This window comes from Bufo gargarizans, chromosome 3, assembly GCF_014858855.1.
Source record: "Bufo gargarizans isolate SCDJY-AF-19 chromosome 3, ASM1485885v1, whole genome shotgun sequence".
In the NCBI taxonomy this organism is placed as follows: domain Eukaryota; kingdom Metazoa; phylum Chordata; class Amphibia; order Anura; family Bufonidae; genus Bufo; species Bufo gargarizans.
The window spans coordinates 499645334-499671858 of NC_058082.1; positions in this window are offsets into that span (position 1 = coordinate 499645334).

A 26525-nucleotide genomic window follows, 5' to 3' on the forward strand; every position below is an offset into this window, starting at 1 on the left:
ATCTTTATGTGGACAATTTTTACACAAGTGTGGCCCTCTTTAGGCATTTGTTGCTAGAACGGATTGGCGCCTGTGGTACCGCGCGAACTAGTCGCGCGGGCTTCCCCCAACGGCTCGTTACCACCCGTCTTGCAAGGGGGCAGAGGGCCGCACTGTGTAACGAAGAACTGCTCGCGGTGAAATGGAGAGACAAGCGTGACGTTTACATGCTCTCCTCCATTCACGCAGACACGACAATACAAATTGAGCGAGCAACCCGTGTCATTGAAAAGCCCCTCTCAGTCCACGACTATAACCTCCACATGGGAGGGGTCGACTTCAATGACCAGATGTTGTCTCCGTATTTAGTTTCCCGACGCACCAGACGCTGGTATAAGAAGGTGTCTGTATATTTAATTCAATTGGCTCTGTACAATAGTTTTGTTCTCTACAGTAAGGCTGGGAGAACTGGATCCTTCCTCAAATTTCAGAAGAGATCATCGAGAACCTCCTGTATCCAGGAGGTTCCGTGGCCCCAACAACCAGTGTAGTTAGCCGTCTACACGAGCGACATTTCCCCAATGTCGTTCCTGGTACCTCAACCCAACCGTCACCCCGAAAAAGATGTCGTGTCTGTAGCAGGAGTGGAATAAGGCGTGACACTCGCTATTTCTGTCCTGACTGTCCGGACCACCCTGCCCTATGCTTTGGAGAGTGTTTCCGGAAGTACCACTCACAGGTACACTATTAGCATAGGGATCATCTCACCAGGATAGGCACACAGGGCTATTAGGGCCCATTCACTCACTGCTGCTGCAAACGTCTCCTTTCACATGGGACAAAGTGCATAACGCACTTCGCCACATCTTTGGGCGATTCGCGCTTTGCACATTGTCCCATGGGGAAGGAGAGGTTTGTTCTATAAAAGGTAAAAAAACAAAAAAAAAAACAGGTAAGCAAACAGGTTAATGTTTAGTTCCAAAAGTTAAAGTTACATGTTCTGTTCCAAAGTTAATAAAATTATTGCGTTGTGGCCTGGTTTTTTCTTTTTTTTTTTTTTTTGTTTTTTTACCTTCCAGGTGGACCAACCGATCGACCAGCTGCAGCACCGATGTGCATTCTGACAGAAGCATTGCGCTGCTGTCAGATTACACGCAAGTCGGTGTATGCGGCGCTGCAAGACGGGATTTTCTCCTCTGCAGTGACAGATACGTTTGCCGAGGCATACGAGCTGAGGAGGAGGCGGCGTTCCTATGCTTTGGCAAGCACTTTGTATATCTATATATATATATATATAAATAAATAAATCCCGGCAATGATTTATTCATCCACATCGATTGATGTGAATGGAGAAATCTGGTTTGCCAGGGCATACGAGCTAAGTGGGTATGGATGTAGGGCGGAGCTCCTATGTCCTGGCAGACGCCTTTCCCCTCCATTTTTTTTTTTGGCAGAGATTTTTTCATCCACATTGATCGATGCGAATGAAGAAATCTGTGCCGTTCATTTTTTTCTTTCAGCCCAGAGGCTGAACGGAAAAAAAAATCTCATTACCTGTATGCTCAATATAAGGAGAATAGCAGAAACTCCTAATGCTGGCCATACATGTAATGATTGCGGAGACCCTCAAATGCCAGGGCAGTACAAACACCCCACAACTGACCCCATTTTGGAAAGAAGACACCCCAAGGTATTTGCTGAGGGGCATATTGAGTCCATGAAAGATTTAAATTTTTGTCCTAAGTTAGCGGAAAGTGAGACTTTGTGAGAAAAAAAAAAATAAAAAATCAATTTCCGCTAACTTATGCAAAAAAAAAAAAAATTCTATGAACTTGCCAGGCCCCTCATTGGATACCTTGGGGTGTCTTCTTTCCAAAGTGGGGTCACATGTGGGGTATTTATACTGCCCTGGCTTTTTAGGGGCCCTAAAGCATGAGAAGAAGTCTGGGATCCAAATGTCTAAAAATGCCCTCCTAAAAGGAATTTGGGCCCCTTTGCGCATCTAGGCTGCAAAAAAGTGTCACACATCTGGTATCGCCGTACTCAGGAGAAGTTGGGGAATGTGTTTCGGGGTGTCATTTTACATATACCCATGCTGGGTGAGAAAAATATCTTGGTCAAATGCCAACTTTGTATAAAAAAATGGGAAAAGTTGTCTTTTGCCAAGATATTTCTCTCACCCAGCATGGGTATATGTAAAATGACACCCCAAAACACATTCCCCAACTTCTCCTGAGTACGGCGATACCAGATGTGTGACACTTTTTTGATGCCAAGGTGGGCAAAGGGGCACATATTCCAAAGTGCACCTTTCAGATTTCACCGGTCATTTTTTACAGATTTTGATTGCAAAGTACTTCTCACACATATGGGCCCCTAAATTGCCAGGGCAGTATAACTACGCCACAAGTGACCCCATTTTGGAAAGAAGACACCCCAAGGTATTCCGTGAGGGGCATGGCGAGTTCCTAGAATTTTTTATTTTTTGTCGCAAGTTAGTGGAATATGAGACTTTGTAAGGAAAAAAGAGAAAAAAAAAAAATCATCATTTTCCGCTAACTTGTGACAAAAAATAAAACATTCTAGGAACTCGCCGTGCCCCTCACGGAATACCTTGGGGTGTCTTCTTTCCAAAATGGGGTCACTTGTGGCGTAGTTATACTGCCCTGGTAATTTAGGGGCCCAAATGTGTGAGAAGTACCTTGCAATCAAAATGTGTAAAAAATGGCCTGCAAAATCTGAAAGGTGCACTTTGGAATATGTGCCCCTTTGCCCACCTTGGCAGCAAAAAAGTGCGACACATCTGGTATCGCCGTACTCAGGAGAAGTTGGGGAATGTGTTTTGGGGTGTCATTTTACATATACCCATGCTGGATGAGAGAAATATCTTGGCAAAAGACAACTTTTCCCATTTTTTTATACAAAGTTGGCATTTGACCAAGATATTTCTCTCACCCAGCATGGGTATATGTAAAATGACACCCCAAAACACATTCCCCAACTTCTCCTGAGTACGGCGATACCAGATGTGTCACACTTTTTTGCTGCCAAGGTGGGCAAAGGGGCACATATTCCAAAGTGCACCTTTCGGATTTCACCGGTCATTTTTTACAGATTTTGATTGCAAAGTACTTCTCACACATATGGGCCCCTAAATTGCCAGGGCAGTATAACTACGCCACAAGTGACCCCATTTTGGAAAGAAGACACCCCAAGGTATTCCGTGAGGGGCACGGCGAGTTCCTAGAATGTTTTATTTTTTGTCACAAGTTAGCGGAAAATGATGATTTTTTTTTTTTCTCTTTTTTCCTTACAAAGTCTCATATTCCACTAACTTGCGACAAAAAATAAAAAATTCTAGGAACTCGCCATGCCCCTCACGGAATACCTTGGGGTGTCTTCTTTCCAAAATGGGGTCACTTGTGGCGTAGTTATACTGCCCTGGTAATTTAGGGGCCCAAATGTGTGAGAAGTACCTTGCAATCAAAATGTGTAAAAAATGGCCTGCAAAATCTGAAAGGTGCACTTTGGAATATGTGCCCCTTTGCCCACCTTGGCAGCAAAAAAGTGTGACACATCTGGTATTGCCGTACTCAGGAGAAGTTGGGGAATGTGTTTTGGGGTGTTATTTTACATATACCCATGCTGGATGAGAGAAATATCTTGGCAAAAGACAACTTTTCCCATTTTTTTATACAAAGTTGGCATTTGACCAAGATATTTTTCTCACCCAGCATGGGTATATGTAAAATGACACCCCAAAACACATTCCCCAACTTCTCCTGAGTACGGCGATACCAGATGTGTCACACTTTTTTGCTGCCAAGGTGGGCAAAGGGGCACATATTCCAAAGTGCACCTTTCGGATTTCACCGGTCATTTTTTACAGATTTTGATTGCAAAGTACTTCTCACACATATGGGCCCCTAAATTGCCAGGGCAGTATAACTACGCCACAAGTGACCCCATTTTGGAAAGAAGACACCCCAAGGTATTCCGTGAGGGGCATGGCGAGTTCCTAGAATTTTTTATTTTTTGTCGCAAGTTAGTGGAATATGAGACTTTGTAAGGAAAAAAGAGAAAAAAAAAAATCATCATTTTCCGCTAACTTGTGACAAAAAATAAAAAATTCTAGGAACTCGCCATGCCCCTCACGGAATACCTTGGGGTGTCTTCTTTCCAAAATGGGGTCACTTGTGGCGTAGTTATACTGCCCTGGCAATTTAGGGGCCCAAATGTGTGAGAAGTACCTTGCAATCAAAATGTGTAAAAAATGGCCTGCAAAATCTGAAAGGTGCACTTTGGAATATGTGCCCCTTTGCCCACCTTGGCAGCAAAAAAGTGTGACACATCTGGTATCGCCGTACTCAGGAGAAGTTGGGGAATGTGTTTTGGGGTGTTATTTTACATATACCCATGCTGGATGAGAGAAATATCTTGGCAAAAGACAACTTTTCCCATTTTTTTATACAAAGTTGGCATTTGACCAAGATATTTTTCTCACCCAGCATGGGTATATGTAAAATGACACCCCAAAACACATTCCCCAACTTCTCCTGAGTACGGCGATACCAGATGTGTCACACTTTTTTGCTGCCAAGGTGGGCAAAGGGGCACATATTCCAAAGTGCACCTTTTGGATTTCACCGGTCATTTTTTACACATTTTGATTGCAAAGTTCTTCTCACACATTTGGGCCCCTAAATTGCCAGGGCAGTATAACTACCCCACAAGTGACCCCATTTTGGAAAGAAGACACCCCAAGGTATTCCGTGAGGGGCATGGCGAGTTCCTAGAATTTTTTATTTTTTGTCGCAAGTTAGTGGAATATGAGACTTTGTAAGAAAAAATAAAAAAAATAAAATCATCATCATTTTCCGCTAACTTGTGACAAAAAATAAAAAGTTCTATGAACTCACTATGCCCATCAGCGAATACCTTAGGGTGTCTACTTTCCGAAATGGGGTCATTTGTGGGGGTTTTCTACTGTTTGGGCATTGTAGAACCTCAGGAATCATGACAGGTGCTCAGAAAGTCAGAGCTGTTTCAAAAAGCGGAAATTCACATTTTTGTACCATAGTTTGTAAATGCTATAACTTTTACCCAAACCATTTTTTTTTGCCCAAACATTTTTTTTTTTATCAAAGACATGTAGAACAATAAATTTGGCGAAAAATTTATATATGGATGTCGTTTTTTTTGCAAAATTTTACAGCTGAAAGTGAAAAATGTAATTTTTTTGCAAAAAAATCGTTACATTTTGATTAATAGCAAAAAAAGTAAAAATGCCAGCAGCAATGAAATACTACCAAATGAAAGCTCTATTAGTGAGAAGAAAAGGAGGTAAAATTCATTTGTATGGTAAGTTGCATGACTGAGCGATAAACGGTGAAAGTAGTGTAGTGCCGAAGTGTAAAAAGTGCTCTGGTCATGAAGGGGGTTTCACCTAGCGGGGCTGAAGTGGTTAAGGACCAGTTCAGGTCGGAAGTCACTTTGTGAAACCACCCATAAATGGTCCCATTTTCCAAAATACACCCTTCTAGGATTCAAAACTGATTTTACAAACTTTGTTAACCCTTTAGATGTTACACAAGAATTAAAGGAAAATGTAGATGAAATTTCTGAATTTCACTTTTTTGGCAGATTTTCCATTTTAATTCCAGTAACAAAGCAAGGGTTAACAGCCAAACAAAACTCAATATTTATTACCCTGATTCTGTAGTTTACAGAAACACCCCATATGTGGTCGTAAACTGCTGTACGGCACACAGCAGGGCGCAGAAGAAAAGGAACACCATATGGTTTTTGGAGGGCAGATTTAACTGGGATAATTTTAAGTTGCCATGTCACATTTGAAGACCCCCTGATGCACCCCTACTACGGGATAAGGTGGCAGTTTTGCTGGTACTATTTTAGAGTACATATCATTTTTGGTTGCTCTATATTACACTTTTTGTGAGGCAAGGTAACCAAAAATAGCTGTTTTGGCATCGTTTTTAGTTTTAGTTTTTTTACAATGTTCATCTGACAGGTTCGATCATGTGTTATTTTTATAATGCAGGTTGTTACGGACGCGACAATACCAAATAGGACTACTTTTTTGGTTTATTTCAGTATTACATAATAAAGCATCTTTGACAAAAAAAGATTTTTTAGTGTCTCCATGTTCTGAAAGTCATAGTTTTTTTTGGGGGGGCTCATTTTTTTCAGTATGAGATGATGATTTGATTGGTACTATGTTAGGGTGCATATGACTTATTGATCGCTTGGTATTACACTTTTTGTGATATAAGGTGACAAAAAATAGCTTATTTGACACATTTAATTTTATTTTTTGACGGTGTTCACCTTAGGGGTTAGGTCATGGGATATTTTTATACAGCAGGTTATTACGGACACACCAATATGTTATATGTCTACTTTTTTTTTATTTATTTAAGTTTTTCACAATAAATCATGTTTTAGTGTCTCCATATTCTGAGTGCCATAGCTTTTGTATTTTTTGCCCAATTGTTTAATGTAGTGGCAAATTTTTTGTTGGATGAGGTGACGGATTGAATGGTACTATTTTGGGGGCATATGCCTTTTTGATCGCTTATTGTTGCACTTTTTGTGAAGTAAGGTGACAAAAAAAATGGTTGTTTTAGCACAGTTTTTGTTTTATTTATTTCTACGGCGTTCAGGTGAGGGGGTGAATCATGTGATATTTTTCTTTACATTTTTATGTGTTTTATTTTGGTAAAGGGGCTTTTTTTTTTACTTGAAACTTTTTTTTATTATGAAAAACACATTTTTTTTTTTTTTTTGACCCACTATGAGACTTTAGCTTCTGGGGTCTGATCTCCTCTGCAATGCATTACAATATAACCTGTATTGTAATGTATTGGCTGTCATGCTGACTGTGAGACCCAGCCTAAGGGCTTTGACCATGATATACAAGGGGTTAATACGCCGGCATCGGTGTCTTCACTGACGCCGGTGTATACAGCAGGGAACCAGCTGTCAGTGACTTCCGGGTCCGGGCCACTGATCGGGCGGACGCAGCTTCTGCACCCACCCGATCAGCTTGTCGTACATTTACATCCTTGGTCCTTAACCCCTTAAGGACCCATGACATACCGGTACGGCATGGTTCCCGAGTCCTTAAGGACCCATGACGTACTGGTACGTCATGTAAAGTTCCGATCACCGCCACCCGGCGGGCGGTCATCGGGACCCGGTGCCTGCTCAAATCATTGAGCAGGCACCTTGGCTAAATGCGCGGGTGGTCCTGTGACCCCCGTGTCGGCAATCGCCACAAACCGCAGGTCAATGCAGACCTGCGGTTTGCGGCTTTTACCTGGTGCGCCGGCGGTGGTGCCATCGGGTCCCCATGGGGCTGTAGGGGGGACCCGATGGCATGGAAGGCAGTGCGATGCCTTTATGAGGCATCACGCTGGCTTCCGGTGACGAGCCTGTGAGATCCAGCCCCCTGGATCTCACAGGCCGGAAGCTGTATGAGTAATACACACAGTATTACACATACAGCCAATGCATTCCAATACAGAAGTATAAGAATGCATTGTAAAGGATTAGACCCCCAAAAGTTCAAGTCCCAAAGTGGGACAAAAAATAAAGTGAAAAAAAGTTGAAAAAATAAAGTTTTCCCCCCAAAAATGAAAAGTTTAAAGTAAAAATAAACAAAAATGTAATTTTCCCCAAATAAAGTTAGAAAAAATTGGTAAAAAATAGGGGGGAAAAAAAGTATACATATTAGTTATCGCCGCATCCATATCGACCGGCTCTATAAACATATCACATCACCTAACCCCTCAGATTAACACAGTAAAAAAAAAAAACTGTGCTAAATAAATCATTTTTTTGTCACCTTACATCACAAAAAGTACAACAGCAAGAGATCAAAAATGCATTTGCCCACCAAAATAGTACCAATTTAACCGTCACCTCATCCCGCAAAAAATTAGCCCCTACCTGAGACAATCGCCCAAAAAATAAATAAAAAACTATGGCTCAGAATATGGAGACACTAAAAAAATCTTTTTTGTTTTAAAAAAGCTGTTATTGTGTAAAACTTACATAAATAATAAAAAAGGTATACATATTTGGTATCGCCGCGTTCGTATCGACCGGCTTTTTGGATGCCTCTTCAGCTTACATAGTGGCTTTTTTTTTGCACAAATTCAGCCTGTATCCTGGTAGTCTTAGCCTTCGACCGTGCTCTTATAAGCATGTCACTGAGCCTAGAATATCTTCAAGACTGTGATTTAGATAATCATTTGGAATGCCTGGTAGATTTGGTAACACGAGATGACATCGCCGCGTCCGTATCGACCGGCTCTATAAAAATATCACATGATCTAACCTGTCAGATGTATGTTGTAAATAACAAAAAATAAAAACGGTGCCAAAACAGCTATTTCTTGTTGTTATCTTGCCTCACAAAAGGTGTAATATAGAGCAACCAAAAATCATATGTACCCTAAACTAGTACCAACAATACTGCCACCCTATCCCGAAGTTTCTAAAATGGGGCCACCTTTTTGGAGTTTCTACTCTGGAGGTGCATCAGGGGGGCTTCAAATGGGACATGGTGTCAAAAAAACAGTCCAGCAAAATCTGCCTTCCAAAAACCGTATGGCATTCCTTTCCTTCTGCGCCCTGCCGTGTGCCCGTACAATAGTTTACGACCACATATGGGGTGTTTCTGTAAACTACAGAATCAGGGCCATAAATATTGAGTTTGGTTTGGCTGTTAACCCTTGCTTTGTAACTTGAAAAAAAATATTAAAATGGAAAATCTGCCAAAAAAGTGAAATTTTGAAATTGTATCTCTATTTTCCATTAATTCTTGTGGAACACCTAAAGGGTTAACAATGTTAGTAAAATCAGTTTTGAATACCTTGAGGGGTGTAGTTTATAGAATGGGGTCATTTTTGGGTGGTTTCTTTTATGTAAGCCTCACAAAGTGACTTCAGACCTGAACTGGTCCCTAAAAATTGGGTTTTTTAAAATCTCTGAAAAATTTCAAGATTTGCTTCTAAACTTCTAAGCCTTGTAACATCCCCCAAAAATAAAATATCATTCCCAAAATGATCCAAACATGAAGTAGGCATATGGGGAATGTAAAGTAATAACTATTTTTGGAGGTATTACTATGTATTATAGAAGTAGAGAAATTGAAACCTGGAAATTTGCAAATTTTTTTGCAAATTTTTGGTAAATTTGGTATTTTTTTTTATAAATAAAAATGTTTTTTTTTTAACTTCATTTTACATGTCAGGAAGTACAATATGTGATGAAAAAACGATCTCAGAATGGCCTGGATAAGTCAAAGCGTTTTAAAGTTATCAGCACTTAAAGTGACACTGGTCAGATTTGCAAAAAATGGCCAAGTCCTTAAGGTGAAATAGGGCTGAGTCCTTAAGGGGCTAAGTCACGTCCAGCTGTGATGTACATGTATGGCAAGGGTCCTTAAGGGGTTTAAAGGGTTCTCCGGGAATTTAGAAAATGAAAATAGTTAAATATTCCTTAATTATTAATATATTACCAAATACCTTTCATTAGTTATAATGGCTCGTTTTGTCTGGAGAGCAATCATCAGGGGAAACAAAATGGCAGCCGTCCTATTAATTTACTCAAAACCTGTCCCAATTACACAGGAGGAAAGGTTGAAAAGCTGCACCATCTTTCTCTTTTACTTGTCAGTGATTATGATCCTGAATACAGTTTAATATGATCTTCAGCTGAATTCCTGTAGGAATGGAGTTCATTAGGAGACATGAAGTACAGAGAGGTAGTGGAGATGTGGCTGATTAGCAGCATCTCTTGTTTGCAGTCTCCATTACCACAGTCTGTCCTGTCCGTCCTCTCTGTACTTCATGTCTCCTTATGATCTCCATTTCTTCAGAGATTCAGCTGAAGATCTTCTCATCTGTAGTGTTGATCGAGCACCAAAGTGCTCGGGTGCTCAGGCCGAACACCTTGAGATGCTCGGGTGACAATGGAAGTCAATGGGAGAACCCAAGCATTAAACCAGACACCCCCTGCTCTGAAGAGGGGAGGGTGTCTGGTTCATAGTAAAAAGGTCAGAAATTGATGGAAACACCACTGAAATGGTTCGGGAACAGGATGGGGAGGATGTCTGGATGCATTTTGGACTCCCAGGTTGCTGCTGGGAACGATGTTGTCCGAGTAGTACGCCACTTTTACAGACTGACAATAATACACACAAAATCAAAGATAAAATCGATTTTAGAGGAAAAATTGTTAGGAAACATTCTTTCATATATATATTTACTTGTATATAAAGTGCAAGTGCTGCCAAAAATTACAAGGAAAAGACACTTAGATACAACCTGTATATCACATAAAGGAAGGCCTCATTTACATTGTGGTACAATTGTTCAGGTAGTGGGACTCCTACACTCATAAAGCCTATTCACTAAGTGAAAGGGCTGCCAAAAATTACAAGGAATCGGCACTCCATTACACCTTTAATTACACATAAAGGAGGGCATCATACAACCTTGAAAAATTATGATTGATGGCCTGCTGGTGAGCTGACCCTCTAAAAAATTATATTCGAGGGCCTGCAGGTGAGCTGACCCTGTAAAACATTGTAGGTGAGGGCCTGCTGTTGAGCTTACCCTGTAAAAAATTATATGCGAGGGCCTGTAGGTGAGCTGACCCTGTAAAAAATTATATGCGAGGGCCTGCAGGTGAGCTGACTCTGTAAAACATTATATGTGTGGGCCTGCAGGTGAGCTGACCCTGTAAAAGATTATAGATGAGGTCCTGCCGGTGAGCTTACCCTGTAAAATATTGTAGGTGAGGGCCTGTAGGTGAGCTGACCCTGTAAAACATTATATGCAAGGGCATTATATGCGACGAATAAGCATGTACAAGGTGGAATTCCAGCATGTCAGTGAACGTCAGCAATGCGAGCCATGACTGTGTAAGATCTTCTAAAATTACCAGAGATTTTCCTGGCCTGCCACAAGACGTCCTGGATCCCGGGGTATTTGGCAACAAATTACTGCACGACTAAGTTCAGGACATGTGGCATTCACGGCACACGTGTCATTTTGCCCTGTTTCAGCGTGCTCAGCAGATTGGCACCGTTGTCGCACATCACTTTACCAACTGTGAAATTGAGCAGGGTTATCCACTGATCGGCCTGTGACCGCAGAGATGAAAGGAGTGCAGGACCAGTGTGGCTCTTGGCTTCCAGGCACAACAGCCGCAGCACAGCATGGTAACGTCTCACCTGACACGTAGAATAGGTTCTGGGGAGCTTGGGGGTTGCTGCGGAAGAGGCAGTAGCAGTGGAAAAGGATGGAGGAATAGAAGAAGAGGCAGGCCTGCATGCAATCCGTGGCGGTAACACCAAATCCACACAGGTTCCACGGGTTACATGCTTGATGGCCGTCAGAAGGTTCACCCAGTGGGCAGTAAAAGTTATGTACCTTCCCTGCCCATGTTTGCTAGACCACGTGTCTGTGGTCAGATGTATCTTGGCACTGACACTGTGCGCCAGAGATATATTACCTTGCCGCTGAACGTGGCCAGATATTTCAGGAATGCCTTCTGGGAGAAATATTTTCTTCTGGTGACCTTCTATTGCAGCGTGCCAATGGCCACAAATTTTCTAAAGGCCTTCGAGTCCACCAATTCATATGGCAGTAGTTGGCAGACTAGCAGTTCCGACAAGCCAGCGGTGAGCCGTTGGGCAAGAGGATTTTCCAGCGTCATAATTTTTTTATGCTCAAACTTTTGGGCCAAGGAAGCCTGCCTTGTGCCAGATGAACGCGACGATGGCACGGTGGAAGGTGGAGTGGAGGACAAATGGAAGGAGAGAGGGGAAGGAGAAGAGGCAGGACGTGGAGCTCCGGGAGTGTGGATTTGTGAGTTCTGATGGCATTACTCCCACTGGACTCGGTGATGGGAGGCTAGGTGTCTTCTTAAGGCGGTCGTCCCTAGCTGAGTATTGGGCTTATGCGTTGACAGCACAGGCTGTAGATGGCAACACTATTATCAGCAGCTGACACGTTCAAAAAAGCCCACACTGTGGAGCCATGTGCCAGTGTCCTGGGAGTGCAAGATGTGACCGTGCATGGTGGATAGCTCGCTCAAGATACATTTGCAATCTGCTTTTTGCCTCCTCTGCACTGCAAGTTCTGCCTGCTTCTCCTCCTTCTCCTCCCTATCTGCTGTTCCGTCTCTCCCTCTGAACTCCCCTCCTCTGCCTCTCTTGTGGGCACCCACGTGATGTCAATCGACTTGTCATCATTGTCACCTTCACAACCACTGACATTAGAGATCTCGGAGTAGATCTCAGACCGCTAGGTGGCGGCCATTGCTACCTCCTCTTCCTCATCCGATGCCAAGAATAGCTGCGCATCGTTAAGGTCTGGGAATGGATGGGAAAATAATTCTTCTGACTCGAGTGGAGGGGTGGTGGTGTCTTTGGGGGTGCACACAGCAGAAAGTGAGGAGGGTGCAGATACAGAAGATGAGGAGGGTGCAGAAGCGAAAGGCTGAATGAGCCACTCAACCAACTCTGGTGCGCCCTTTGAAGTTATCGCATGCACCTTCTTTCTTCCCACTTATGCTCCGGCCTGGTGCACCTGCCCAACCCATCATCCCTGCAGAATGGTCTGCATCGTCTTCTGCCTGTCATTTTCTAAATGACCCTCTGCCTAAGTCCATAGGGAAGAGCAGTATTTGTGGAAGAAGGTATATTGCAACCCTCAATCAGTATTTGGTGGAAAAATGTATATAGCAATAGCACCGCTCAATCAGTATTTTGTGAAAGAAGGAATATGGCACCCCTCAATCAGTAATAGGTGGAAACAGGTATATAGAACACCTCAATCAGTATTTGGCGGAAACAGGTATATAGCACCCCTCAATAATTTTTGGGTGGAAACAGGTATATGGCACCCCTCAATCCGTTTTTTGTGGTAGCAGGTGTACCGCAGCCCTCAATCAGTTTTTGGTGGAAGAAGGTAAATAGCTATAGAACCCCTCAATCAGTATTTTGTGGAATAGTTAATATGGGCACTAAAGTGTAGAAAGGAGGTGCTTTGTAGTTCTGCGTAAAAAGTATTGGGACAATACTTTTTTTTTTTTATCCAGAGGGAAAACAAACCAGGCTGGTGTAGTGAGCTTCATTTATATTTATATAAGCAAATATATAAGGTGAGTTTTACCGCGACGTGTGGTTGATTAAGTGTGTGGTTGTGTAAGTGTTTGACTTAAGATTAAGTGACTTTAGATTCAGGGACCTCAGTGGGGGACTGCAATTAGCCAGTTTCTTATAACTACATTATATAGTATTTTTCACTTTTGTGGTGTAATCCCCATTTAGTATGTGTTGCACAATTGACAACGCAGTCCAGTGCACATCTTGCATAAATCATGTAGTCCTGGAACAGCCGTTCAAGGGTGTATATCTTTGTTCAAGATGTGAGCAAATTACCCAATCGCAAATCGAGTCTCTAAACAGGCAAGTTGCAACACTGAGAGGCATTGACAATTTGCAAAAGAGTTTGCTTCTCACCAAGCAAGCACTCTTTGGGGTAGATGAGGGGGAGGGTGACAGAGAGGAGGCTGAGGGAAGTGAGGTAGCTAGCTGGGTAACAGAAAGTGGGGTAGAGGGAAGAGTGCCAGGGAGGCTAGCCCTGATCTGACACACCCCAACAAGTTTGCGCGTTTGGCAGATGAGGGGGATGTCAGTCCAGTGTCACCGCCAGTTCTGTGAGAAGGTCTGACAGACGTCCTTCTCTACCTCTTGCATGATGTTCTTTGTTTTGGTTTTCCTTTCTCATCTCATTTCCTTCTCCCAGGTGTCACCTATTTAGACGAATCCTCTTTCCGTTATATTCCCTCCCATACTGCCTCACTTTGCGGTTTATACTACTTCCTGGATTTAAGTGTTTACTGCTGGAGGCTTCTGCTGCTGCTTGTTCAGATAAGTCCTTTCATGTATTGTGTTTCCTTGCTGGCTTGATTCTAGGTGACCCTGACTCCCTCCGTATGAAGTGCAGGGAGCCGGTGGTCGTGTCTTCTCACTATTATAGGGTTTTCAGGTGTCACACAGTCTTAGGTACGTGGGCATACAATCGTCTACCTTTGAGACCCTTGTATGTGCTTAGCAGTCAGGGTGAGCTCTTAGGGTTTTATAGGGGTCACCTATATGCTCCTTAGTTTGGGATCAAGCCAGTCGGACGTTTATTTATAATTTCCAGCTATCTGCAACATCATCCGTGACATGCAGGGATGGCACTGCTGCAGCCGGACACTTCCTCTGCCAGTCAGGGGAATGTCAGCTCCAGTAAGCAGGGAAACAGGAGAGCAGGGCAGGGCAGACAGGTGCTGGTAGTGGAAGACTCCATTATTAGGGGAACAGATGGGGCAATCTGTCACAAAGACCGTGATCGCCGAACAGTGTGCTGTCTTCCTGGCGCTAGAGTTCGACACATCGTGGATCGGCTTGTCAGATTACTGGGAGGAATTGGAGAAGAACCAGCAGTGATGGTCCATATCAGAACCAATGACAAAGTTAGAGGTAGGTGGAGAGTCCTTAAAAAATTATTTCAGGGATTTAGGTCAAAAGCTTAGGGCAATGACCTCAGGTAGTATTTTCCGAAATACTACCAGTACCATGAGCCACACAAGAAAGGCAGTGGGAGATTAGGGAGGTTAACAAGTGGCACAAGAACTGGTGTAGGAAGGAGGGCTTTGGGTTCCTGGAGAACTGGGCTGACTTCTCTATCGGCTACAGACTCTATCGTAGGGACGGGCTGCACCTCAATGGGGAAGGGACAGCTGGCTGTGTGGGGGAGAAAGATGGCTAGAAGGTTGGAGGAGTGTATAAACTAGGGACTGGGGGGGGGAAGGAAATTATATTATAGTAGGGGAAGATAGTGCAGATAGAGACCGGGGGCAAGGTAGTGGGACTGGGGGAAGAATGGAAGGAGGGACTAGAACAGTTCAGAAGGAAAGGTGTAGGGTAAAAAATATACATAAACCTCTCAAATGTATGTATACTAATGCCAGAAGTCTGACTAATAAAACTGGGGAACGGAACTGGAATTAGTGATGTGTAAGGAGGACTATGACATAGTGGGAATAACTGAGACATGGCTGGATGATAGCTATGACTGGGCAGTTAATGTACAAGGTTACAGTCTGTTTAGAAAGGATCGTCAAAACCGGAGAGGGGGGGTATGCCTTTATGTAGGCATAAAGCCCACACTCTGGGAAGATACAAGTGAGGGACATGAACATGTGGAGTCACTGTGGGTAGAGATACATGGAGCTAAAAACAATAATAAATTACTAATAAGAGTTTACTATAAACCACCTAATATACCAGAGTCCACAGAAAATCTACTACTAAAAGAGATAGACAAGTCGGCAAATCATAATGAGGTTGTTATTATGAGGGACTTCAACTACCAAGATATAGACTGGGAAACTGAAACTTATATATCTCATAAAGGAAACAGATTCTTGGCAATAACCAAAGACAATTACCTCTCCCAACTGATTCAGGACCCAACTAGAGGGACGGCCATACTGGACTTATTATTAACCAATAGGCCTGAGAACAACAGACGTGCAGGTTGGGGGACACCTGGGAAATAGTGACCATAAAGTAATAATCTTCCAATTATCATTCAAAAGAGCGTTTCTACAGGGAGGAACAAAAATACCAAACTTCAAAAAAGCTAAATTTAGCCAACTAAGAGATGCCATAGGCCTAACTAACTGGGACAAAGTCCTCAAAAATAAAAATACAGCCACAAAATGGGATATCTTTAAAAGCATCCTAAAATCTCATTGTGAGAGGTACATACCATATGGGAATAAAAGGTTAAGGAATAAAAAGAAACCAATGTGGGTAAATAGAACTGTAAAGAAAGCAATAAATGAAAAAAAAAAAAGCATATAAATCACTAAAACAGAAGTGCAGCACGGAAGCACTGAAAAAAATAGAACATGTAAAAAACAAATAAAAGCGGCCAAACTAGAGACCAAGAGATTAATTGCCAAAGAGAGTAAAACTAACCCTAAAATGTTCTTCAATTATATAAATGTTAAAAAGTATACAGTACAGACCAAAAGTTTGGACACACCTTCTCATTCAAAGAATTTTCTTTATTTTCATGACTATGAAAATTGTAGATTCACACTGAAGGCATCAAAACTATGAATTAACACATGTGGAATTATATACATAACAAAAAAGTGTGAAAACAACTGAAAATATGTCATATTCTAGGTTCTTCAAAGTAGCCACCTTTTGCTTTGATTACTGCTTTGCACACTCTTGGCATTCTCTTGATGAGCTTCAAGAGGTAGTCACCTGAAATGGTCTTCCAACAGTCTTGAAGGAGTTCCCAGAAATGCTTAGCACTTGTTGGCCCTTTTGCCTTCACTCTGCGGTCCAGCTCAACCCAAACCATCTCGATTGGGTTCAGGTCCGGTGACTGTGGAGGCCAGGTCATCTGGCGCAGCACCCCATCACTCTCCTTCATGGTCAAATAGCACTTACACAGCCAGGAGGTGTGTTTGAGGGTCATTGTTCTGTTGAAAAATAAATGATGGTCCAACTAAACGCAAACCGGATGGAATAGCATGCCGCTGCAAGACGCTGTGGTAGCCATGCTGGTTCAGTACCATCACACCTCCTCCTCCATGCTTCACGGTGGGAACCAGGCATGTAGAGTCCATCCGTTCACCTTTTCTGCGTCACACAAAGACTCGGTGGTTGGAACCAAAGATCTCAAATTTGGACTCATCAGACCAAAGCACAGATTTCCACTGGTCTAATGTCCATTCCTTGTGTTCTTTATCCCAAACAAGTCTCTTCTGCTTGTTGCCTGTCCTTAGCAGTGGTTTCCTAGCAGATATTCTACCATGAAGGCCTGATTCACACAGTCTCCTCTTAACAGTTGTTCTAGAGATGTGTCTGCTGCTAGAACTCTGTGTGGCATTGACCTGGTCTCTAATCTGAGCTGCTGTTAACCTGCGATTTCTGTGGCTGGTGACTCGGATGAACTTATCCTCCGCAGCAGAGGTGACTCTTGGTCTTCCTTTCCTGGGGCGGTCCACATGTGAGCCAGTTTCTTTGTAGCGCTTGATGGTTTTTGTGACTGCACTTGGGGACACTTTCAAAGTTTTCCCAATTTTTCGGACTGACTGACCTTCATTTCTTAAAGTAATGATGGCCACTAGTTTTTCTTTACTTAGCTGCTTTTTTCTTGCCATAATACAAATTCTAACAGTCTATTTAGTAGGACTATCAGCTGTGTATCCACCTGACTTCTCCACAACGCAACTGATGGTCCCAACCCCATTTATAAGGCAAGAAATCCCACTTATTAAACCTGACAGGGCACACATGTGAAGTGAAAACCATTTCAGGTGACTACCTCTTGAAGCTCATCAAGAGAATGCCAAGAGTGTGCAAAGCAGTAATCAAAGCAAAAGGTGGCTACTTTGAAGAACCTAGAATATCACATATTTTCAGTTGTTTCACACTTTTTTTTGTTATGTATATAATTCCACATGTGTTAATTCATAGTTTTGATGCCTTCAGTGTGAATCTACAATTTTCATAGTCATGAAAATAAAGAAAACTCTTTGAATGAGAAGGTGTGTCCAAACTTTTGGTCTGTACTGTAAATCTGAAGGTGTCGGCCCTTTAAAGAGTAATGAGGGGGGAGTCGCAGAGAGTGATGAGGAGAAAGCAAAGATGTTAAATATTTTTTTCTCCAATGTATTCACTGAAGAAAAAAAACTGTCCAAAAACAGAGCATGGAAACTATAGGCCGGTAAGTTTAACATCTGTTGTGTGTAAACTGTTTGAAGCTTTTCTAACAGATGCTATCTTAGAGCATCTCAACAGAAATAAGCAAATAAATCCATATCAGCATGGCTTCATGAGGGATCGGTCATGCCAAACTAATTTAATCAGTTTCTATGAGGAGGTAAGTTCTAGACTTGACAGCGGCGAATCAATGGATGTCGTATATCTGGACTTCTCCAAAGCATTTGACACTGTACCACAAAAAAGGTTGGTAAAATGAGAATGCTTGGACTGCGAGAAAACGTCTGTATGTGGGTGAGTAACTGGCTCAGTGATAGAAAACAGAGGGTGGTTATTAATGGTACACACTCAGATTGGGTCACTGTCACTAGTGTAATTAGGGGTCAGTATTGAGCCTTATTCTCTTCAATATATTTATTAATGATCTTGTAGAAGGCTTGCATAGTAAAATATCAATTTTCGCAGATGACACTAAACTGTGTAAAGTAATTAACACTGAATAGGACAGTATACTACTACAGAGGGATCTGTATAGATTGGAGGTTATGCACATGGGAAGGAATAATGCAAGTCACCCGTAAATACTAAATGGTGAAACACTCGGTAACACTGACATGGAAAAGGATCTAGGAATTTTAATAAACCGCAAACTAAGCTGCAAAAACCAGTGTCAGGCAGCTGCTTCCAAGGCCAATAAGATAATGGGTTGCATCAAAAGGGGCATAGATGCCCGTGATAAGATCACAGTTCTACCACTTTACAAATCGCTAGTCAGACCACACATGGAGTACTGTGTACGGTTATGGGCTCCTGTGAACAAGGCAGACATAGCAGAGCTGGAGAGGGTCCAGAGGAGGGCAACTAAAGTAATAACTGGAATGGGGCAACTACAGTACCCTGAAAGATTATCAAAATTAGGGTTATTCACTTCAAAAGACGACTGAGGAGAGATCTAATTACTATGTATAAATATATCAGGGGTCAGTACAGAGATCTATCCTATCATCTATTTATCCCCAGGACTGTGACTGTGATGAGGGGACATCCTCTGCGTCTGTTTGTACACAAACATAGAAGAGGATTCTTTACAGTAAGAGCAGTGAGACTATGGAACTCTCTGCCTGAGGAGGTGGTGATGGTGAGTACAATAAAGGAATTCAAAAGGCGCCTGGATATATTTCTGGAGTGTAATAATATTACAGGCTATAGCTACTAGAGAGGTCGTTGATCCAGGAGTTATCCTGATTGCCTGATTGAAGTCGGGAAGGAATTTTTTATTCCCCTAAAGTGGGAACCTCAGTTTTTTTTTTTTTTTTTGCCTTCCTCTGTATCAACTTACAGGATGACAGGCCAAACTGGATGGACAAATGTCTTTTATTAGCCTTATGTATTATGTTACAACTCCGAGAGATCAATAGCAGTTTCTTTGTTTTGTAGCAACCATTGTGGTGTTTGTATTCTTGTACAATGGAAAGCATTTTTAAAGAAGTTGCAAAGTTGAAGAACATGGCGGCCATTCTTCAAGCTATGCAGGGATCTACTGATCCATGGCTGCAGGCTCAGGATTGTGTAGCAAACCTGATCGGTACCAGAAAATGGAGCAAACGGAAAGGAAAGTATGCTCTGATTTTTGCTGCTGTGTGGATAGAGGATAAATATCAGGAGTCTTGTAGGCTGAAGCTGAGTTTGGAAGGAGAAGTGGAAGATGTAAAAGTAGGAATTGGTAAATTGAGAACTCTTGTCCAACAGGCAGCTGAAGCCAGCACTAAGTATGAATGTACTGTGAGGTGTAATACGATTCCTCAGATGAGTTCGTGGTAAGAGGACTCAATTCAGATGGTAGTGTGGGATCTAGTCATGCTAGGATGGTTAATGTTGTGCAGCAAGGCAGATCACCATGTGCCCAGAGAACGTTTTGTGCAGGGAGACAAGCTATTCATTCTTTTGCATGCATGGAATTTGGGCACATTGCAAGATATTGTGACGTCGCTAATGGCAACAGACAAAGGTATGGTAAGTACACCAGAACCACTCCTAGAAGTAAAGTGGTTTATTCAGCAAGGTGGAGTAATGGTCCCAAACATGGTTCTTTGCAAAGACATAGAAGCCAGGGACAGCCAAGGTCATGGATCCAGGAAGCAGATTTTAAATCCCAATATCAACGGTTAAAATGTAAAAATGTGAAGCTTAGAGAGGAAAGACATTGGTTCCTGGAATTCAGCAGAGTTTCTAATTTTCTGTGCTAGAGAATGGGAAATGAAGAGATGTTATTGAGGTCTTTGTAAACCAATTTACTGCGTGTATTTAAAAAAAATAAAAATGGAGGAACTTTAAGACCCAATTTAAATTGACTTTTCCCTCTCCCTGGAAACCGGTTTTGGGGACCTTGTAATGTTAAATCCTGCTTCTTTGGTAAAATGAATCTAAAGTTGGATTGGGGCTGGGCAAATTGGCATTTCAATGACTGGGTGGGAAGAAATTCTCCTGCCAGTGTTTACAGTTTCAGGCGAACCCTCCAAGACATTGATGTGTTAATTCAGTCCTATACAATTGTATGTGTTCCAATTTTTATTTTTTTTTAAAGTTAAAATGTACTGTACTGGAGAATGGGCTTCAGTGTTTTTTTTTTTCATGTTATTGTTTGGGCATTTTTGATTCTTGAGAGGGCAATTCATGCCCCCTCCCCCATTGTTTTGTGTTTTAGAACCTTGCTGCATTTTGTATAGAATCGCATTACTGTGTGTTTTGCTGTAGAAAAGCAAGGATTTGGTCTTAAAACTGGAATAGAGTTGCTTTACGCAGCGAGTAGTTTTTGTTTTTACGCCCAGACTGTTTGTTAGTTTTTTGTTTTGGAGTTTTTTTTCATTGGGTGGCAGTGATTCAGGTGTTGTACTGAGACATCGTACAACCCAGTAAATAGACAGCAGAAGGCTTTCCCCATTAACAACTGTATACTGAAGGAGCCACATTGAGCTGGAGAAAAGCAGGTCTCATTTATTTGGTAGCCTCAGCTGGCCAAACACAGGCGCAGCTCAGCTGTGTGTATAGCCCTTTAGGAGGCCCTGTGGGAGTGGAAATAGCATTGAGAGTAGCAATAAGCCACTCTCAGCGCACAAGATTTCTAGCTGTCTGACAAAGGCTGTGTAAAAGTCGAAGTCGGACAGACGTACCGTTTAAAGGAGCCAGGTGGTACCCTCCGTGTATGGTTAAAAGCGTGTCCCTGGACGCAGGCAACACTAGTAACAGCTTGGTTAACCAAGGATGGGCTCTGGTAGATTCATGTTTGGGGGGGGGGGGTGGAATAGTCCCCCCGAGGGGTCAGATGGCTGCTTAGTATATGAGATCTAGTTATGGGGTGAAGGCCACAAAGCCCCTTAAAGAATGGCATAGGTGGTCCAAGGGTACCGCTTGGGGTATCCCTCTGGAAGGATGTAGCTCAGCTGTGGCTTCAGAAGGCAATAATGGTAAACCAGCAGGGGATACAGAGGGCGGTTGCAGTACGGAGGAACCGCATTATGTACACCTGGCCTGGGGGGGTAGCCGCGATTGGTGATCCAGTTACTGAAGCGGAAGAGGCTCTTTTTGAGCTAACTCTGCTAAGGCAGGCTGGATCCACCTAGACTGTTGTAGTTCTTTCAGATGTCTCTGCTGTAATTAATGCAGTTCGCTCTCTCTCTCTCTCTCTCTCTCTCATCCCTCCCTCATCTCTCTATCTAACCTTGAGACGATGCACCATGTTGAATCCAGCTTCTCTTCTTCCTGGTATTGAGGACGATGAGAAGGGGGGGGAAGTGGTGCAAAAAACAATAATTTTCTAACTTTTTACTAACCATTCTAACCTCTCCACTGTCAATCATATTTCTAACCTAGTAGGGAATCACGTCGAGAAGCATCATGACTGCCTTTTCTTTGACGGTACTTGGGTCAGATTTTTGGAACAAAAATCACAGCCGATCCATGGCCTGAATGTTCCGCTGTAGCCCTTTATTCCATCAGGGATGCCCCCAGGCAGCCCCACAGGTTATCACCCGATGTCCACCACTGGGTTTGGGAGTCTCTCCCGGACCCAGGCTCAATAACCAGTGTTCATTCTAGTCAACCAAGTGATTGGGTCATGCTAAAGAAACATCCAAGGATGGGACTAGAGCCGAGATATCTTGGGCCATTCCAGGTGCTGCTGAAGATTCCAACCTCTCTGAAGTTCGAGGGACGAGACAACTGGATCCACACCAGTCACTACAAGAAACTGCTCAACTATGTCAAAGAATGAAGAGTATCACTTTCGTTTATTTGTTTAGTTTTAGACATTTGTTAATATCACATAATGATACATTCCTAGAGGGTAATATCAGAAGTGATGAGCGGCAGGGGCAATATTGGAATTCGTGATATTTCACAAATATTTGGGTGAATATTCACCATATATTCGTGAATTCGAAAATTCGTTATCCCCAATCACTATTTTCTTGATTGCGGAAATGGGCATTTGAAAAATTCACGATAAAAATTTGCATTACGAAAATTCCCAATCAACACTACTCCTAAAGTCAAAGATATTGCAGCCTTCTCATTGCCCCACAAGCTAGAAGCAGGGAGGGATCATGTGTACTGAAAAATCTTGAATATTAGAAATTTCGAATTTATATCACTATATTCTAAATGTTCGCAAATTCTCGAAATGCCGATTTTTGCGATAAAAATTTGCAATTCGAAATCACACTAAATATCAGCTATAGGTTTAATAGTAGCTCTGGCTCCGGCTCCTCACTTGTTAATACTGTATGGATGTCCGGGCAGCTGGGCAGCTAGGCAGCCCGCAGATGTGGTAAAGGGGATAGGTTTGTGGGATCCTCCAGTTGTGAGGAAGGTATAACCTTAATAATAAAACCCCGGATCTCTTTAATAACACCCATAGACCAGATTATATCTGCTGGAAAGAATGGTGTGACGTTCAGACTGAGGTAGAGATTCCCCAGTCTATTCAGTTATTACTAGAGGCCTGTGACTGTCAGAAGTTCTTGTGTGGAGTTGACGGGTCCGTACTATTTCCTATGCAGGTTAGCCACTTATAAGGTAATTTTCCCTAATGCCAGAGGTCTCATGTGTCCTGGTGAAGCTTGTCCCTGCATCTTACGTTGCAGCCGATTGGAAGGTCTTGGGGCTCACTAGTTTTTCATTGGATCCAGGCTAAAGGAAATAGGACATGTACTCATGGTTTTTTGTTTCCATTCATTCTATACGCCGGAGTGAGATGTTCCTGATGTCTAATCGACCGAGTTAACAAAGCCCGATTAGACGAGACGCCCCGGAGACCAAACCATGGACCAGATGCAGAGGATTCCAAACCAGCCGGCGATCAATGCAATCCGCCACCTCCTGACTCACCTCCCGAAGAAAAGAATCTCCGAGTCAATATTTGTTTTTAAAATTAATTTTCTTTGCCAAAAAAATCTATGTGTCAAGATTGACTTTTTGTTTTCCATCATCTGTTTTGTTTTATGGATTCAGGACTTTTTGTAGAAAAGAGACAGTTTTTTTCAAAGAAGAAGATCGAGAATTATCGAGGGACACTGGGGAGCATATGACAAAAGGGAGAGACTGTTGTGGAAATTTTATTAGGATGTGTTTTTAATATATTATATATTGTCATCATGTCTCTCAGTGTCAGGGTAAACCATTGGAGTGGATATCTTCCTGTGCATGTGGAGACGCAGCTGCCAGGTGCAGAGGTCTCCATTGGCGCTGGGCTGTGGGCCGGGGGAGACTGATGTGCGGCGGAGCAGTGTTTTCTTGGCAAATGTATGGACACTGGCTAGGGCCCCCGTGCAAGGCGCAGATTTATTGGCTTGGTGTGGATGCATTTGCTAAGAGAACAATATATGAATAACGTGCATTTGTTGTCTCTAGTGTGCCTGATCAACCGCTGGAGATAACAACATTGTCCCTGTAAATAAGCACGCATGAGAATCATAGTAACTTTATTGGGCATTGATCACCGAGCAAGGCTGGATAAAGTTCCCTCCAGTGGTAATGGGAGATTATTGTATATATGTGTTTTGTTAGCTGGCTATGATGGAGCCCGGCATGAAGTACAGTGGCAATTTCGGGCCCCATGACAGCACTCCATACCTCCATTACATGCATAATATGGGGGGGGGGGAGAGGGGGGGTGCACTCACTCACACACACCCGGCCAGGCAGTTCATTTCCATAGTGAAGCAGGGAAACCTCTCTGCTCCCTGCTTCACTGATCTGACAGGAGCTCCCCCTGCTGGCCCCACATCGCGCTGCTGGCTGTAAGAGGAGAGCTGAAATCCCGGGAATCTGCCTTCAGCACAGCCAGCAGCGCGATGAGTGTGGGAGCCTGTCATCAGGGAAGAAGGTAAGTATGTTTTTTTTTTTTTCTAATGCTGCAGACGGGGGGCAATAAGCACGCATGAGAATCATAGTAACTTTATTGGGCATTGATCACTGAGTGTTAGAACAACATGGTTGTTTGATGGGCACAACTAGAGTGAGGGGGCACAAAAGTGGGCATCTTTACTGAGGGGCACCTAATCTGCCATAAATAATTTGAGGGAGCACCTAATCTGGCATAACTACTGTGATGGGGGCACATATGAAGGCATAACAACTGTGAGGGGGCACGTAAACTGGCATAACCATTGTGAGGGGAACATATGTGGCCATATTTAATGTGAGAGGCACATAATCTGGCATAACCACTCTGACGGGGCACATATCTGGGCATATCTACTTTGAGGGGGCACATAACCCGGCATAAATACTGTGAAGGGGCACATAATCTGGCATTACTACTGTGAGGGGACACATAATCTGGCATAACCACTCTGAGGGGGCACATATCTGGGCATATATACTTTGAGGGGGCACATAACTGGGCATAAATACTGTGAAGGGGCCCATAATCTGGCATAACTACTGTGAAGGGGCACATAATTTGGGCATTGCTACTGTGATGGGGCACATATCTGGGCATTACTACTGTGAGGGGGCACATATTTTGCAGTACTACTGTGAGGGGGCACATAACTGGGCATTACTACTGTGAGGGGACACATAATCTGGCATTACTACTGTGAGGAAGGCACATATCTGGGCATAACTACTGTGACAGGATCAAAGGTGGGCATAACTACTGTGAGGGGCCACAAGGTGGGCATCAGTACTGTGTGGTTGAATTTAGGGGAAATGTCCTAGATTACCCTGCTATACATTGTCATGGCTCAGTCTTAAAGGCCAGCACAGCGCCCCCTGCTGGTGATTTCACAGGGGCAGTCACCATCCCTTCCTTATGTGATTATTATTTTTTTCACCACAGAGATCTTGTTCTGGATCCAGCAGACATCACGCCGACGCCAGTGACACCCTGGATGAGGTAGTACCAGATTTTATTAGGACTGGGTGAGTGTAGCCATGCATTGGGCCTAGGGCTCTTTAACATGAGCAGATCCTGTGCGGGTAATCCATTGCGTGAAAGAGAGCCAAGCCCCGTTCCGGACAGCAGAGACACAGAGCATTAACACGATTAATAACGCTCCGTGCCTCTCTGTGATCTTTTTACTACAAAATCACAGTGAGATAAAGTTGCCACCGTGATTTTGTAGTAAAAAGATCACAGTCAATCATGTTATTGCTCCGTGTCTCTGCTGTCCAGAATGGGGCTTGGCACTCATTCACGCAGCGGATTAGATGCGCAGAATTAGCCCTTAGTAAGAAAATCTGACGCTTCTTTGTAAAAATGGGGGGGAAGGGGGCACAATCCAAAGTTTGCACTGTGGCCCATAACACTATAGGTAAGCCACTGGCCACTGGGCAATGTTCCATCTAAGCTGCGCGGGGTGGGGTTGGGTGGAGGTAGGTTGGGGGGGCATGACGGGGAGGGGGGCCCATGGATCAGTTTTGCACCAGGGCCCCATGGATTGTGTGTACGCCACTGACTGTACATGAAGGAAGTGGTCGGGTGACAAGCCTTCCCCTTTATATTTTTTCCCCTTTGGTGGCTATAAAATAAAAGTGAAGAGACTGGGCAGGAGGAGGGGGAGTGCTCAACAGAAGCTCTACGATGAAACACCTTATCTGACTCTGGATGAGTGTTACCTTTCCTTACGCGAAAGAGCTTGATACACAAAAAATCTGTGGTTGGCGTACTTTAGCGCACTTTTAGCGCAGCTTGGATATGTGCATCTGACGCAAGCAAATTTTTACAACACTGGTAATGATGAGCACACTTTACACAGGAGATGTGGCGCAGCTTATGTCACTGTCCACAGCGGACACCGTCTAGAAAAACAGGAAACTGGATGTCACAGATATTTTTGGATGCACACTTTACACAGGAGATGTGGCGCAGCTAATGTCGCTGTTTGCGGCTGCATAACTATTGCACGCTATTTAGCGCAGGATGCGCTAAAAATAGATATTGCTGACACCCACAACAGTCCTTAAAAGGACTTTTGGGTCTGTAAAGTTTTAGCCATTTAGTGCAGTTTGTGCTAAAAATATATATTGCTGCTGCCGCACACAACAATAGTCTTTAAAAGGACTTTTGGGTCTCTGAAAAGTTTTTCTAATAAAATTATTCCTATACCACTCCCTACACTGTCCCTTCCTCAGCACAGCTCTCCCTGACTAAGACTGAGCCGAACACGTGTCATCGGGTGCTATATATATATATAGAATATAT